The sequence below is a fragment of the Chiloscyllium plagiosum genome, unplaced genomic scaffold (genome assembly GCF_037043375.1).
Source record: "Chiloscyllium plagiosum isolate Xiang-an unplaced genomic scaffold, Cpla_swu_hap1 HiC_scaffold_38, whole genome shotgun sequence".
Classification (NCBI taxonomy): Eukaryota; Metazoa; Chordata; class Chondrichthyes; order Orectolobiformes; family Hemiscylliidae; genus Chiloscyllium; species Chiloscyllium plagiosum.
This window is the reverse complement of record NW_028270176.1, coordinates 46,396,325-46,409,238: the sequence shown is the minus strand read 5'-3', so window position 1 is coordinate 46,409,238 and position 12,914 is coordinate 46,396,325. Positions and strand designations below refer to the sequence as shown.

The following is a 12,914-nucleotide window of genomic DNA, read 5'->3' as shown; positions in this document are numbered from 1 at the left end:
GCCAAAGATCTGCATAGCCTTGTCGGAGTGGGAGGGGGATTTAAAGTGTTCAGTCACAACGCGGCTGGGTTGTTTGGTGCGGGTTTCCCAGAGGTGTTCTCTGAAATGTTCTGCAAGTAAGCGGCCTGTCTCCCCAATGTAGAGGAGGCCACATCGGGTGCAGTGGATGCAGTAAATGTTGTGTGTGTGGAGGTGCAGGTGAATTTGTGACGGATATGGGAGGATCCCTTGGGGCCTTCGAGAGAAGTGAGGGGGAGGTGTGGGCGCAAGTTTTGCATTTCTTGCGGTTGCAGAGGAAGGTGATGGGAGTAGAAGTTGAGTTGGTGGGGGTTGTGAAACTGACGAGGGAGTCGCCGAGGGAGTGGTCTTTCCAGAACACTGGTAGGGGATGGGAGGGAAACATGTCCTTGGTGATAGAGCCTGTTTGGAGGTGGCAGAAATGACGAAGGATGATACGATATTTGGAAGTTGGTGGGGTGGTAGGTGAGGACCAGTGGGGTTCGGTCCTCGTGGTGATTGGACGGGCGGGGTTCAAGGGCGGAGGAGCGGGAAGTGTAGAAGATGCGGTGGACAGCATCGTCAACCACGTCTGAGGGGAAATTGCGGACTTTGAAGAAGGAGGCCATCTGGGTTGTTCGGTATTGGAATTTGTCCACCTGGGAGCAGATGCGGTGTAGGTGAAGGAATTGGGAATATGGGATGGCGTTTTTACAGAGGGCAGGGTGGAAGGAGATGTAATCTAGGTTGGGTTTGAGACCTACCCACTATCGTGGTGTCATTAGTAAATCTGTAAATGGAGTTAGAGCTGAATTTGGCGGGACAGTCACGAGAGGGTAAGTAATATTGAAGGGGGCTGAGTACACAGCCTTGAAGGGCACCAGTATTGCGTATTATTGAAGAGGAGGAGTTTCCAACTCTCCTCATTCATTGTGATCTGCAGGTCAGAAAGTTAAAGATCCGGTTCTCGATTTGAGGAAAGTCCTAGGACTCAGAAATGTCGATGAGCCTTCTTGGCATTCGGGTCTTCAAGGCAGAGCTAAAGCCAATATACAGAAGTCTGATGTAGGTGTCCATGTTATCCAGATGTTCCAGAGATGAGTGAAGTGCCAGAGAGATGGGGTCTGCATGGATATATTACGATCGTGGCGAATTATCGAGGACCTCAGCAAATTGGGAGTTAATGTTTACCATTCCTAACCTCTTAAAGCACTTCATAGATGAGAACGGCCATGATTGTATTAAAAATCGGAGCAGGTTCGAGGAGCCGAATTCCAGACTCATGCTCCTATTTCTTGTGTTCATTTGTTCTTTATAGCTCAGAGGGAAACATGTTAATGAATGGTCCTGGCAAACAATGAAGATCCACACACTCAAATCCCATTTCTCGGCTATAAGCCCATCGTCCTGAAGGTTTCAGCAATGCACGGGATTATTAAAATACCCCACAGGTAATATGAATGCTTATGATTCAAACATTCATCCTAGTAATGAGTGTGAGACTTTACGTTCTTCTGGGTGTATGGTAGCCGACTGAAAAATGAACCTCAGCAGGAACTGCAAAGAGGAGGGTATCAGAGTAAGGAGCACAAGCAGTCCAAGAGCTGCAAATGTTGTTAGGAAGAGGGCAACCTGCACAAGAACTAACCAAGACAGGGGAGGGGGAGCCTGGGAGTGAGGGTGTCAATCCAACATTACCAGAAATGTTAACGTGATCTTATTAATTGGATCTTATTAATTGATTCGACATCATTGTCCCCCGCCTTGGACACAAATCGGTAGAGTTAAAGTGATGGCGTCACCAATGAATTAATTAAAATTTGATGAAGAAATGTATCTGACTCTCTCTGTCAGTCTGTCCCTTTTTTTAAAGTGATAAAATACCGCCCTCTGCTGGCCTCCCAGTGTCACTGTACAAGCAGCAGATTTTTTTCTCTCTCTGGGACACTTTGCTCCTGTCCCTGTACATTCTATTATTTCTGACAGTCTCACAATGCCCTGAATGACGCAAAGGCGCAAGCGGCTGCGCAGTGACGTCACAAAAAGGTTGGCCACAACCAGCGGGGAAAGTCTGACACAGAGGAAGCGAGAGGAGGCAACAGGTGACTCGTGCCAGGGCCGTGGGGTGAGGGAGAGCGATCCCCTCTGGCCGCTACGAGAGGAACCAGCAACCACTTTCTGAAAGAAAGCAACTAGATATTTTTGGAGAACTATATCGTTTATTCTCATTTCATCATTCCGTAACAAGGCAGCACCCACCCCCTGAAATACTTCAATACTATAGTACAGGAAATGTATAAATGTTAGGAACCACAGAACGATGAAAAGGTTTAACATTGTTGCTTGGACAGAATTTCAGCATTGGTCCTGTTTTCTGCCTCCCTCCATTTTCAAATCGAGAAGTTACATTTGTTGCTTCCAAGTTTAAATGAACCTTCTCTGAATTTAATGAAGGAAAACAAAATAAGTGGTGAGCAATAGTGATAAGGGCATTGCATTGTTCGGGCATCAGGCAGATGTCTGTGACAGTGCAGATGCGACACCAGGTAGCACGCTGCCTCCCTGAGTCTGGGATGTCAATGAGTGGCTGAAGGGCAGTCTGAAAAGGATACAGCAAATATAAGATATGGCAACGGTTGGAGCCTTGAAAACAGTACATAGGAAGCTGTGAGATTAATTGACAACACAGGGTTAAATACAGAGTAAAGTTCCCTCGATATGCCTAACCAAACATTTTGAAGATATGTATAGTCTGAGAAGTGATAGAGATTTAACTCACACTCAACTATCACCACAGAAACACACGAGCATATGCGCGCGCGAGCGCGGGCACACACACACATACGCAGTAATTCTCGATTGTTATCCAAGAGGGTCCCCATTTTGAACGAAAATAGATGTATTCCAGAACTTCATCACAGAGTTCTTTACTGGATTGTTTCTGTTCAGTTTGGATTCTAAATTAGATTCCTGATTCGAAATATCCCCATGGACAATTTTCCTCAACCCATGTGCTGTGTCCTGCTCACAAAAACTGCATTTGATTCCAATACCGTATGTTGTTTGATACAGGAATCTTTCTGTGTCGGGGGAATTGAGTCTTGAGTCCGATCGAGGTGTGTGAATGTCCTGTTTATCTGACATCCAGGATTGTTTAATGAAGCTTCGATGTTTGGAAATCCCGATGTCATTTTTTTTACAGTCCTTTAGTAGAACTGTATTTATTTTCAGTCAAGTACTCCTTTAATCTGGATCTTATTAATTGATTCAACATCATTGTGCACAACCTTGGACACAAATCGGGAGAGTTAAAGTGATGGCGTCACCAAATATTTGGACAGTTTGGCAATTATAACCAGGACTTGGGCCGAGGGAGGTGAAGACGTTTTACTGTGATCGTACAGGAGGTATGGACACCATGAAGCATCTCCAAAATGATAACGGATGAATGTGGCAATTCACAGATATTCTGGGCGAGCAGAGCGAAACAGGCAGACACACTGAATAAGGAACAGAGAGCGACAGAAGGATTTTGAGATTTCCAAAAGGCATCTGCTCAAGTCAGTCTTGATCTAAAAACTGAGTATATTATTGGTGAAACTAGTTCACAAGTAAATTGTGAAGTGGAAGTAAGCTGCTGTCAAACAGATCGATGTAGCGATGGTAAGTGAATGGGCAAAGCCCTGTCCATTACAATATAAAGTGGAGTCTGTCAGGGAGAATCGACAGAGAATTTAGTTTAAATGGGGAGATGTTCTAGGACTCTGACGTCGAGAGGGATCTGTGTGTCCTGGGATATTAAAACACATTGAGTTATTTTGCAGGGGCAGCAAGGTATTAGCAAAGCAAAGGGATGAAGTTTTCGTTTGTTCATCGGACGTGGGCATCACTGGCTGGGCTCAGCATTTATCCCTCATTCCCATCAGCCCTTGAGAAGATGGTAGTGAACTGCCTGATTGAACTGATGTACTCCATAAAACTTTACTTTTGGAGAAACTGAATATCGCAGAATTAAAATGCAGCTTTTATATTTCCAGTCCCAATTTTAAACTTAACTGTTTGGGTGGCACAGTGACTCAGTGGTTAGCATTGCTGCCTCAGAGTTCCAGGGACTCGTGTTTGATTCCAGTATCGTGCGACTGTAAATGGAGTTTGTAAGTTCTCCCCGTGTTTGCGTGGGGTTCTTTCGGATGGTCTGGTTTGCTTCGACATGTGTGGGTAAGTAATATTGGCCATGCTAAATTGCCCACAGTGATCAGACATGTGAAGGTTAGGTGCATTAGTCAGGGAAATATACAGTGATAGGGCAGGGGAATTTCACACCGCTGGGATTATATATTCATTTACTCTAGTCTGAGTGAGAGACTGGATTTCCATGTGTTGTCAGCAAGCTTATGTACAACAGAATAAAGTCTCTAAGCTAATTGAGGGGAGCAATTCGTAGAACAGGAAGAGAATAGGAAAAAAAACAAATTGCTCATAAAAGCTCAGCAGTTTTGGCAACATCTGAACAGAGAAACCAGAGTTACCACGTCGTATCCAGTCACCGTTTATCTGAGCCAGACCTGAAACTTTAACGCTGATTTCTCTTCAAAGATGCTGCCAGACCTGCTGAGGTTTTTCAGTAACTTTTGGTTTTGTTTCTGATTGACAGCAACTGCAGTTCTTTCAGATTGTATTTAGGTAGTGAATGGGGTTAAGTTCAGAGTAAAGCTGTTTCTGCACTTCAGCTTATTAACTCCCAGACCATGTTCACGTGGAATAAGATAATGACGAAGTCAACCCCTATCCCCACACTGTCCCTATCAAATGCACTTAGCATAGTTATATCACTGGCTTATAGGCAGAGTACATTTCCCTGTACACTTTCTCCAACTAAACCTCCTAGGATCAGGGAAAAATAGGGTTACATACAATGTACAGATATGTCCACAAACACTCCCGTGTCAGGGAAGCTCTGTGTTAGATTACAGAGTAAAGCTGCCTCTACAGTGTCTATCACAAACTCGTACATAGCTCATACGCACAGGATCACTGTCATGCAGTCACACATGTTCAGTCACACGCACAGCAGAGCATTGCAAACTCCCGATCTCAGAATCTCACACTCTAACACATCGTCTCACTCAGCCAATCTCAGCCACCAACTCTCAGTCAATCAGTCACAGACACCTCAAAGCCACACTCGCTCATTCACATACACAGTTACTCTTTCACAAATGTATACTAATGATGCACAATCCGAGAGGCTTGCTTAATGGTAAATCAATTTCTTTATTTTTAGAGAACACAAAATTTGAAGGCAAATTACGTCAGGCTGGTCCTTGATAAATGCCTGTTATCTGGATAAAATACATCTTACTCCACGCTAAATCTCTGGCAGATTCTGAACAAGACCACGCACCTACAATTCAGGAGCTGACCTGCCATATTACTGTCGTATTTTCGTCTTGAAGTTTGGAAAGTTAGACAGACTTTTAAAAATCTCCGGGCACGGACTTTAAAAGGATTCTGGAATCTGCATCTTAATCAATGGAAACTTTGTAACAGAGTTCTCCATATCCTGCTTTTACAGCTTAATTTGTAAATTAACATTTCTACACTGTAGGAATGTTTGAATGGAAAAAACGCTTTTCACACATTTGCCCCTCACCTGTGCTGACAGAATTCAGACTCAAACTGAAGCTTCTCTGCTCCTGCATCCAGTTTACCATTGTACCATTTGGTTTAGATTATCCCTCCTCTAACATTGAAATTGCATCGATTTACATCCCAGTTTATTTCATCTGCAGGAGGCCGAGAAATGAAAATGTATAAAGTGTGCGATGTGTTTTAATCTGTCAAACGAGGACAAATGATTCCAAAAGTGTCAGTAGCCATTTTAGGTTTGTTTCAGGTAGCCATTTCATGTCAGCACAGCGCTGACAGCGACTTTATAAACAGGGAAAGGCAAGAACGGGTTGGGGACTTGGGAGTCCATGTGCAAATGAATGCAGCGTAGATTCACAGAACTATAGTTGGACGGCACGGATTCAATGGCCATGGAAATGATACAAGCCAAGGACTGTATCCCTGGAATTTTGAATAGTCTAAAATGATGAAAGTTTGAGAGTCAATGACAGGAACTGCAGGATTAGATGGGGAGAAAATATCGTTGTTCTGGAATCTATAAATAGGTTCAGTGTCGAGTAATCTAACAATAGACTGGAACCCTTTGAAATCTCAGGCCACGTTCTGCATGAGGTTAGGTTTTGTTTTAATCACCCAACACTGTCCCCATCAATCTTTAACACAGGCATAGGGTTCAGTACATATTAAAGCCCAATTACACTGTTCCCATCAACCACTCCCAGGACAGGAACAGCACTGAGTTAGATAAAGAATAAATCTCCCTCTGCATTTTCCACATCAAACCCTCCCAGGACAGGGATAATACTGTGCCAGATAGTAAACAAAACATCGTCCATATAACCAGAAAATGACTGCATTCCATCTGTTGCTGCCTTGCCTGTTGTGGGTCACAGAGTGAGCTCCGAAACACCTCCAGGACATTCTTATCCTGTACCTGTGGCTGTGGCTCTCTATCTGTGTCTGTGAGTCTCTCTCGGTTTCTGAAATTAGCTCCCATTCCCTCGACAATGTTGAATACATTTCAAAACCGTTCAATTACGTTTAAAACATTTTCGGATACCCTTAAGATTTTTTTGCAGGGTTTATAAATATCCATCCTCACGTTACTTGCGGATATCTAGTGTAATTCCTCTACATCTATATAGTCCGTAATCCACAAAGCAAATTAACATCTAGGGTCCGTGAACAATCCGGAAGTTCCATGAAGTGTCTCTCTTTATTGCATGCGATTGGCCATTAACAGTAAAGAAACGTTCCTATGATTTTTTTCACTGAGATGCCATCAGGAGTCCTGAGGACCACTTTGATTCTCAGACTGACTGTTCATCGTCACTGCAAAGAAAAATCAAATTTTCAAGATGCAGGAAAATCTTAACGAAAACAACTGCTGATGTGCTTTCCCAATGTAATCACTGATACTTTTTAGGATGATATTTTGAGGCGGACATTTAGCTGAATGAAACCAGGAGCAGGACGAAGCCATTCAGCTCCGACAGCCTGCTCCCCATTCAATGTGATCATGCCTGATTCCCTATCTCAACGCTATATTCCCACTTGCTCTCCAGAGGTCGTGGTAGAGAATGGTACAATTACAACAATTTGTTCACGTTTGTCGGAGGAATCGAACATAAACTGAATGATCCCGTTGAAAATGGTGAGAAGTTCTTAAACGTTATCGTTCAGGGGGATATCTGGTATCAGAACTCTAACTGACAGTGGAGTCAATAATGTGGAGGACAATTGATACAGAAGAGTACAGTGCAGGCCCTTCAGCCCTCGATGATGTGCTGATCGGTTAATCTACTTTAAGATCAAACTGATCTGCATAACGTATCTACCATGTGCCTATCCTAAAGTCGCGTAAACATCCATAATGCATCTGATTGAACTACCACCGCCACAGAGTCTGGTCGGTGCATACAAAGAACTTACCTCTCATCTCACCAATAACCTTCCTACAATCACTTTTAAATTATGCCCCCTTATGAAGACATTTCTGTACTGGGAAGAAGTCTCTGGCTATTCATTCTATCTGTGGTTCTTATCATCATATACACCCTTATCAATTCACCCCGCATCCTTCTTCACTCCAATGAGAAAAGCCCTCGGCCCCTCAATATTACTTCAGAAGAAATGCCCTCCAGTCCAGGAAGCATGGTGGTAAATCTTCTCTGCAGCGTCTCTAAAACTTCTGCCTTCAGGATCAATCTAGTCAGATTGCAGATTTTAAAAAAAACTGTGACTGATTCTGAACAGGCTTCACGTGGAATATGCTTTTCAAATCACAATCCAGGTCGTTGGAGGTTTTGCCATGTCAGAGTGTGATTTTGATTAAATACAGGAAATGTCGCTCCCCCACGGTCATTGCGTGACTGTTTTGTTCTTTATGACAAACAGAAAGCTCTCGCCTCTCTCGTGTCTGTTTCACAGGAATTCTGTGCTTCATATTAATTGGCCACGAACAAAAAGGAAGTCTGGCTCTGATTAGTTCATTGTGAGGATATCAGGAATCCTGTGGACCACGTTCATCCTCAGACCTACGAGAAATAACTTCTGCATGTGTCCTCCTAAATTCTGCTTCTCTTCTCTTCCCTGTTTCCTGCATTTTCAATTTGAGTCATTTGCAAATTCTGATGACATGTCCTGTTGTCTGGAGGTTGACAGTGAGTAAAGCTCGATGTCCACAACAAAAACTCCCAAGCTCAGCGTCAGCATGCTGACATCTCTTGATGTCAGTGACCAAGTCCTCATTGACAAAATGGGAGTTTGAGATTCAGAAACTAAATAACTGTGACACTCTGTTCTGTCCATTGAGTCTCCACCCCTCAGTGAAATTCAAATAATGACCTAGTTCCCTGTTAAAAGCGTCAGTTGGAGCCGCCTCCATTAGAACTCCAGCAGGACCCTCCACACAAACACCAAGCGTTGTGTCAACAAAGAACATCTCTTACTACACATCTGTTACTTTTGCAGATAATTACAGCCTGTGTTGTCTCATTCTTGAACCTTATATTCGGGGAACAGTTTCTCCCAGAGGTGTCATGATTTTTGAAAATCCCATCAGATTCCCAATCTGAAAAGTTCCATTCTTTCCAATCCGTTCCCATGATTGAAGGTGCGGACCCAGGAACAAATGCACACAATATTCCAGTAATCTGTACTGATTAAAGAAGTGAGCTCACTCTCCACCACCTTCTCGGGAGGAATAAGTGACAGCACAGACAGTGAAGACCACATTCTTTAGGAGGGTCTCCCCATCAGAGTTTTCAGGTCCCTAGTTGATTAGAACAGAGTCTATGTCCAGGTTTTTGCAGGGGCCTGACATGCAATGCCAGCCTGTGCTTCTCCAACAAATACCTGACCAATGGAATGATTCCTTTATGAATGAGTTAATGCAGAGAAATATTTATACTTTTCAGTGTAATTCTCTGGTTGTACAATCGACTAGAATCTGCTGTAAATGATAGTCTCCATGACGTGTTCGGAAGTATATCAGGTATTCGTACAGTAGATATTCGACCCTTTTGAATGGCTGGATTTAACCCAGTGGAAGAGTTCCTGTCCTAAACACACGCAGGGTCAATTCCCAAGCAAAGTCACAGGGCACAGGTGTCACATCGGTTCCCTTGGAACTGGTTGTCCAAGTTCCGTGTGTAATTGTCAGTGTCCCTCTTTGCAGCCTATAGTGAGGCCCACAGTGACTCCTTCTTGGATGTGCCTTTCCCCTTGGGGAACACTGAGACATGGAGATTCTACAGAGGCTGCGCAGTGGGGCCTGACCCCTGAGTACGATCAACCTGCGGCTGGGTCTCTGACCTCACAATGGGAGATAACCCTCTCTCAGCTCGAGCTGGAGATTCAACAACAGCCAATAGTATTTCCCCCTGGAGCACGGCTGCTTAAAAATGAAGGAAAGGAAATCAGAGAAAGTTGCTCGGATGAAGAGAGCAGTAGGGAGAGAAACTGAAGTTCTCACGTGTCCAAAATCAGGTTGGAGTGCAGTGACTTCAGTGACTCGAGCTGTCTTTTGCCATTTGAACTGAACTGATTCTTAAATATGAAAGTTAAATCGAGGAACATACTTCGTGTCAATAAGGGGGAAAGTGGACTTTATATTCCAACATCAATAAGTGTTAAGTGTAATTTTTAATGAATCCTAATCATACGCTACTTACTTTATTGCAAATTAACAAATGTTCACAATCTGCTGTAGACACTTACTTTGTCTGAGTTCCATACGCTTTCGTCAAAAATTAAAAATGCAGCAATTAAAAGGATTTAGTGACAAAGAACAAAGAGGGGAACCGGAGGGAACGAAAACAAAATGGAAGTGCAGGAATGATGAGATAACAAAATGATAAGGGGGCAAAACAGAACCTCTGCATCCCAACTTTCTTGTCCAAGTTGCTTGGAATCACAAAGTAATAGGTCGGGAATGGGCTTTGTGGTGGAATTGAGCATAAGTGCCAAAATATTACTGGAAGCTATGAAATGCTGGGACTAGGATTGGAATCAGGAGGTGTGGCCACGTGGGCAGGGTAGGAATCGTCTAGAATGCAACATTGTCAGAACTGGTCAATTAACGGTCGGTCAGCGGGGGGCGTCGTTCAATCAATGTGGGCAGAGGATGTTCCGGTTCAGAGAATGCAGCAATCATATTTAAAGGCTGTTACCTATACTTTCAAACAACAGCTCTGGAGAGACATTGGCTACTAACAAACATTTAGCATCAATTAGATTCAGATTGCTCCCTGATTCTTTAAAGTTCCTGCAGGGTGCTTGGGCACAGGAACAGTCCCTGTTCTATCAAGGCTAGAGAAGATAAATAAGTCAATGTGGGCAAGTTCAAGTAGAGATTGCTGAGGTGGTGAGTACGTGTGGGGAAACTGGTTCAGTTGACAAAAAGGGATCAGCGAGCGGACATTTTCTGGAAGGGTTTCAAGGTTAAACTGCAGAACTTACATGTGGCCAGAGATGAAAGTGACATTGAAATTAAAACACATCATATCTAGCCATTGCCAAATTTATGACAGCAGACGGTCCTTCCAAAAGGTCAGGGCAAGGAGGATCCAGTGTACCCTGACAGGGTAGATCAGCTGCTGACTGCGGTAATTGCATTATGGGGAGTTGTGGGGTTTCGGGAGAGTGGGGGTTGGGGACCTCACAGTCACTTCCCGTGACCAACAGCAGCTCCTCATTCCCTCTGAAAAGTAGACCAGAAACCACGCAGAAAGCTCCCAGGTTGTAGGCACCCTCTCGTCCTCAGGCAATCAGAGGAGTGCCAGAATGATCAAAACCAATGGAGAAAACAGATAGCAGCTTGACGTCACTTCAGCTGTCAGTGCAGAGGTACAACAACATCATAGCACCCGCATTTGGTAAGAAGGTCACCTTGAAGACCTTAGATTTCACAAGAATCTAGATGGCCCTGGGCGACATTGCGTGTACGAGCACTGTCTCACTCAGTGTTCCAGTTTCCCACTGTTCCAGCACTGCCTTCTTTAAATTGCCCTCGCTTGCTGTACTGGCCTGGCGGTGTCCCTGTGGTTGTCAGGTTGCGCGAGGCAGTCGAATGTCCCCGTCCGTTTTGGTGTAGTGAACAGCCCATTCCCGTCCAAGTTACCACGTTAAATTAAAGTGTCCGTCCAGCTCGTCGTTTGATTGTGCAACGTGAAAACGTGAGCATAAGTAATGTCTGCACGGCAAGCTTTTCGTTCTCTGCTAATGGAATGCCCGACGAGGAATCCCCGGCCTCGCTAAAGCGGACAATGACATCGAGTAAGTGCTTGGCTGCTCTGCAGACACTGGGTAACAGCCCAAATTCGGCGTACAGTCTAGCACTAGCCGTTATTGCATCCTTCACGGTGCTGTCCAGCCATTTTTTCCCAGTCTGAATCGGTGTCCCAGGGTTAGATGGGAATGTCAATAACAGGGCTAACGGTCACCCAGTGGGTTATATGCGCAAGCTGCAATATGGTCTGCACATCTTGAGACAGACAGTTGTATATACCGGAAATTTCGATGACTCAATTGGAGAACGGGAGCAGTCAATTCAACGGATCTGGGGCATCTTGTCGCATGGCCCAGACCTCTGCTTGGATCCAGGTCTTATACAGGGGAGTGGACCCTATCATGATGCGGGGAAACTGACAGTTGGTGCCCTGGTAATTTCGGCAAACAGTCGGGCTTCTTGTGAGTTTGGAGTTATCGTTTGTTTTGGGCAGCAGTGGTAATTCATACTGCCCACCGGTAATGTGTCCCATGGCGGTCTTGCTATGCAATGCATGGTAAAAAAAAATGAGCCACTTCATTCAGGCCCAACGGGCCTGGCTTTGAAGACAGTATGGGAAATTTCGGGTACTGCGGGGCATACGGCGGTGTGGCCGGATCTGGAATTATTGGGGTCTCAGTGTCGATTTTATTGCAGCAGTCTTTCGCCTTTGCGGCCTGATACTGCTGGGCAACCTGTCGAAACTTTGCAAGACACTTCAGCATGTATAGAGGGTCACAGGAGGGGTCATCATGCCCTCCCATAATGGCTGTGGTCCAATAATCAAGCTTATCGAATTTAAAGGACCCCCCCCCCCCCCCATATAGCCAATTTCCTTGTGGCCATGTATAAAATTCTCCTGTAAAGTGGAGAAAGTGAGGACTGCCGATGCTGGAGATCAGAGCAGAAAATGTGTTGCTGGAAAAGCGCAGCAGATCAGGCAGCATCCAAAGAGGACAGGCCGCCTACTTGCAGAACATTTCAGAGAACACCTCTGGGACACCCGGACCAACCAACCCAACCATCCGTAGCCCAACACTTTAACTCTCCCTCCCACTCCACCAAGGACATGCAGGTCCTTGGACTCCTCCATCGCCAGACCATATCAACACGACGGCTGGAGGAAGAGCGCCTTATCTTCCACCTAGGAACCCTCCAACCACAAGGGATGAATTCAGATTTCTCCAGTTTCCTCATTTCCCCTCCCTCCACCTTGTCTCAGTCCCAATCCTTGAAGTCAGCACCGCCTTCGTAACCTGCAATCTTCTTCCTCACCTCTCCGCCCCCACCCCCACTCCGGCCTATCATCCTCACCTTAACCTCCTTCCACCTATCGCATTACCAACACCCCTCCCCCAAGTTCCTCCTCCCTACCTTTTATGTTAGCCTGCAGGGCACACTTTCCTCATTCCTGAAGAAGGCCTCATGCCCGAAACGTAGATTCTCCTGCTCCTTGAATGCTGCCTGACCTGCTGCGCTTTTCCTGTAAAGTGGGTAATGTAACCGCCATCCGCTG

The 12,914-nt window shown here is 45.0% G+C and overlaps 1 gene segment (V, D, J or C); it reads left to right on the top strand.

Annotated features, from left to right (window-relative positions):
* The window catches only part of LOC148139481 (Ig heavy chain C region-like), a 338,633-nt gene that overhangs the window by 59,678 nt on the left and 266,041 nt on the right, over positions 1-12,914 (top strand).